Source organism: Microcaecilia unicolor, chromosome 2 (assembly GCF_901765095.1).
Source record: "Microcaecilia unicolor chromosome 2, aMicUni1.1, whole genome shotgun sequence".
In the NCBI taxonomy this organism is placed as follows: domain Eukaryota; kingdom Metazoa; phylum Chordata; class Amphibia; order Gymnophiona; family Siphonopidae; genus Microcaecilia; species Microcaecilia unicolor.
Genome location: NC_044032.1, coordinates 310,486,065 through 310,490,842, shown reverse-complemented (window position 1 = coordinate 310,490,842; position 4,778 = coordinate 310,486,065).

Sequence of the window (4,778 nt, the reverse complement as noted above, 5' to 3'; positions counted from 1 at the left end):
TTTTTGGTATCTGAAAATGCATGGATACTTTCACAATATGCATTTTTTAAACTATATTCTCAAAACATAAGATGTGTGTTTTCCCTGCAATTATGATTTCATATATTTGTTGTGCATGTTCATGTGACCACATGCCTGCTGCATCTGAGGTATGTATGTGTAGGTGTTCCCTGTTGCAAGACTTGTTTGCCTTTTCCTCTGCTTCATGGTGGGATTGATTAATCTTGTTACTTTTTAATATTCTCTGATCCTGTGTTCGTTCTTGTGCAATGGTTTCTTGCCCTAGTTTCTCCCTTTGTCTGTCTTCTTTCTTTCCTTCTATGTAGATGTTGATAGATTGGATGTCCTGTATTATTCAACAGCTGTGATATCAGCAAAGATTGAAGTCCTCTTATCTGTTGATGCTACTCTTCTGCTGTAATCGTACCATGACACAGTGGTCCTCTGGCTGGAGAAGTAGGTAGATGAGTACTCCATGATTAATCCTGCAAGCATAGGTTGAAACAACAAAGGACATGTTTTATTTTTATTAATATATCTTTTTATTGATAAAATGAAACAATACAATGGGCAAAGAACACTTCAAAATAAAAAAAAGATTAAACATCCTTCACCCCCCCAATCCCCCACAACACATCAAAAGACAATCCATACAAAAGGTCAGTTTGGGTCCAAGGTCTGGTCTTTTATGACCTCAAACCCCCATATTTTCCTTTAAAACCCCAAAGGTCCCTCCCCCTAACAGTTCTATTCCTTACCCACTCACATAAGCTATGACAGTATCTAATTATAGTCCCTAAATGTATTCAAAACTGGCTACATGCATTTGGGGAGATCTTTGCTAGATAAGGGTCCCAGATAAGCAAAAAAGATTTTTGTCATTTAGGATGATTACAAGCTCCATAAGATTCCCATAATATCAGTGAGTGTAATTTATTCCTCCAAAACCAAAAGGTGGGAGGTACTGCCTGTGTCCAATGATTGAGTACACATTTCTTACCCAAATTAAACGCCTTGATCAAAAACGAGCAGGCCCCTTTGCCTCTGACCCCCAACAAAGTTAATCTATTGTACAGAATACCTTACATTGACAAAGATAGAGGATGCCCCAAAAGTAACTGTAAATATAAGAGAAGAGCCACCCAAAATGCCTTGAACCTCCTACAGGACCATAATCCATGAGATAGCATATTTTCTTGTGCACTGCTTTTTAAGCAACTAGCGGAGTCCACACAAATGGTCCGAAAGGCTCTACTCTGTGAGAAATAAGTTCTATACATCACTCGATAGTGACACTCCTATAACTCAGCTTGATAAACCAAAGTGGGGGTGGGAGAAATGAGATGAGCCCCAATTATAAATCCCAAGAGCTGACCAAGATCTCTAGTCCATTATCTTGTAACAATCGGGGGTTTACATTTGTTCATCAGCTTATAGAATCAGGATATAGAGGTTTGACCCATGGTATCACCTTCAAGAAACTCCCACAACTGTGACCCAAACCGAAAAGTGAAACTAGCGGAAGGCAGGCTATGAAAGAAATAAGCAAATTGGGCATATGCAAACATATCTGATGGGGTAGTGGTGAACTGCTGTTGAAACTCTGCACAAAACAGCACTGAACTATCAGAATACATTAAATGTTCCACAAAAGTGATGCCATTAGTTCTCTAATGCCGAAATATCATGTTATCTGTCATGGTTGTGCCCATGTTTCGTGCTCTCCTTCCTCTCGCCACCTGGTGGCCAGACCTGGTGGCTGCAATGAACTGTCTAGTTATTGTCACCCGTTCCAGATTTCAGGCCAGTCTGGTCCGGATCTTCCAGACTGCCAGACTTGCTCTGTTTGTTTGAACCTGCACAGCCCCGGTAGTTGCCTAGGGATTTCTGCATCTGAGCCTCAGCTGCTGCTGGGCTTATTAGCCATTCTGAAATCTTTCTGCTTGGCCTTTGCATCGCCTAAGGCCCTGAGGTTTGTCGGTGTGCTGTGTGTAAGTCTGCCTAGTCTGTTTTTATTGTATTGATTCTTGCCTGAGATTCTTGTCTGTTCTAGTTAGTCTGTGGGTAGTTTAGATTAGGTTGTTGCTTGTTCTCTAGTCTTGTCCCTGGGTTGTAGTTTTGTGTCTAGTCCTTGTCTGTTTGTGTTTTTGTGGCTGCTCTGCAGCTTCCAGTCCTGTCTCCTTGCTGTCAGTATTTGTTCCCTGTTTTAGTGGCTTCTTGCAGCTTTCAGTCCTTTAGCTTATCCCTTCCTTGCCCTGCGGTCCCTGTTTATTCCTTTCCCCTCTGACCCTCAGTTTCTGTGCAGCCTTGTTGGGATCCTGTTCCTGCCTTGTCCTATAAGTCCTGCCGGCCACTTGCAGCCGGGGGCTCAACTCCTGGTGAAAGGTGGCCATGTGCAGGTGACGTCTCACTGTTTGTCAGAGTTCTGCCTTGCTTCTGGTGTGGGGTGGTTTTGCCTGCCCCTGCCGCTCCTCGGCAGTGGTCCAAGGGCTCACAAACCTAGTTCCAGCTTGGAAAATATAACATTATCTAAGCCAGGTTGGAACGTAATGTTACCCATCAGAGGCAAGAGCACATTACTATTAGGATTCTGACTGCAATAAGGGAATAATCCCCTCCAAAGATGTCACAGAGGCCATGCTAGAAGACTACTCTGAAGCTGATGTGGAATATCCGCCAACCGAGTGTGGAGAAGAGCAATAGTAACATATAGGCATATTTTCAAAGCACTTTGGGAGGCTAAGTTCCATAGGTTTCGATGGAACTTTGGGAAGCTAAGTGCTTTGAAAATGAGCTTGATAGTAACATAGTAGATGACAGCAGAAAAAGGCCTGCACGGTCCATCCAGTCTGCCCAACAAGATAACTCATATTTGCTGCTTTTTGTGTATACCCTACTTTGATTTGTACCTGTGCTCTTCAGGGCCAGGAGTGGAAATAAGCTAATTCATAAGAAAGATATGCAAACCTGCAGATGACGTAGCAGACACACTTGATTGTAAAGTTTTATATCTGGGATACCTAGACTGCCATGACTCCAATTGCCAATCATATACTGCCATCTCATCTTTGGCTTCCTACCCAACCAGAAAAAAGTGCTCAGCAACTTCTGCAATGGTTTGACATCCCAGTGGAGTAAACGCAGTGGCAAGGTTTGTAAAACATATAACCAGTGCTTTTTTTGTGCCGGCCCAACCGTGACCTTCTTCCCCTGCTGCCCCCACAAGCGCAGGGCTCCTTCCCTCCCGGCTCGGCTCACCGACTGGCAGCCTGTCTCCTCTCTGTTCCTCCTCCTCCCCCCCCCCACGTGTTTTACCTTCTGTGGCAGTGACATCAGGAAAGAAGAAGGCCCTGCAGGCTCGCCTCCAGCTTCTCCCTTCCCTCTTCACACAGTGTCCCGCCCTCGCGGAAAACAGGAAATGCATCACCATGTCCAGTGACTCCCTTCTCTCCCCTTCCACCCCCTCCCGAGTTGTTCAGCAAATTCTTCGGGGCAGGCAGTCTTGCCTGCCCGCTGCTGGCACTGACCCTCCCCCGCTGCAGGTTCGCTCTTTAAAAATGACTGCCGAGACTTCCAGAGGCAGCCTCGCGAGACTTCTGCTGAAGTCTTGGAGGCCGCCCTTTTAAGTCTCGGCAGCCATTTTGAAGAGCGATCCGGCAACGTGGGAGAGTCAGCTCCAGTAGCGGGCAGGCAAGACTGCCTGCCCCGAAGAATTCGCTAAACAACTCGGGAGGGGGTGGCAGGAGAGAGAAGGGAGTCACTGGACATGGGTGGCTGGAGGGGGGGCAGGGGAGAGAAGGGAGTCACTGGATATGGGTGGATGGAGGAGGAAGGGGGGCAGGGGAGAGAAGGGATTCACTGGACATGGGTGGCTGGAGGAGGGGGCAAGGGAGAGAAGGGAGTCGCTGGGCATGGATGGCTGGAGGGGGGGCAGGGGAGAGGGCAATCGGTGGGCATTGGTGGCTGGAGGGGGGCATGGGAGAGAGGGCAATCGTTGGGCATAGGTGGCTGGAGGGGGGAAGGGGAGAGAGGAGAGTCGTGCTGGTCATGGGTGGCTGGTGGGGAGGGCAGGGGAGAGAAGGGAGTCGCTGGGCATGGGTGGATGGAGGGGAGGGCAGGGGAGAGAAGGGAGTCGCTGGGCATGGGTGGATGGAGGGGAGGGCAGGGGAGAGGAGGGTTGCTGGACATGGTTGGTTGGATGGAGGGCAGGGGAGGGGAGGGTCGCTGGACATGGGTGGATGGAGGGCAGGGCAGGGGAGAGGAGGGTCACTGGGTATGGGTGCATGGAGGGCAGGGCAGGGGAGAGGAGGGTCGCTGGGTATGGGTGCATGGAGGGGAGGGCAGGGCAGGGGAGAGGAGGGTCGCTGGGTATGGGTGCATGCAGGGCAGGGGAGAGGAGGCTCGCTGGGTATGGGTGCATGCAGGGCAGGGGAGAGGAGGGTTGCTGGACATGGGTGGATGGAGGGCAGGGGGAGAGAAGGGTCACTGGACATGGGTGGATGGAGGGCAGGGAAGAGGAGGGGAGAGAGAAGAAATGCTGGACATGGATGGAGGGGAAGGAAGCGTGAGGAAGGAGATGAGATGAGGGAAAAGGAAGAGAGGAGAAAAACTGTACATGGATGAAGAAAATAGGCAGAAGCTGGATCCACTGGACAGTCAAGTCCAGAAATGAAGAAGAAAGGAGGAAAGGAAAGAAATAAATGGAAAGGAAGCCATGGAGACGGAGTTAAGAGGACAGATGGCAGCAGAATCAGATACTGGGCCAGCATGATTAGAAA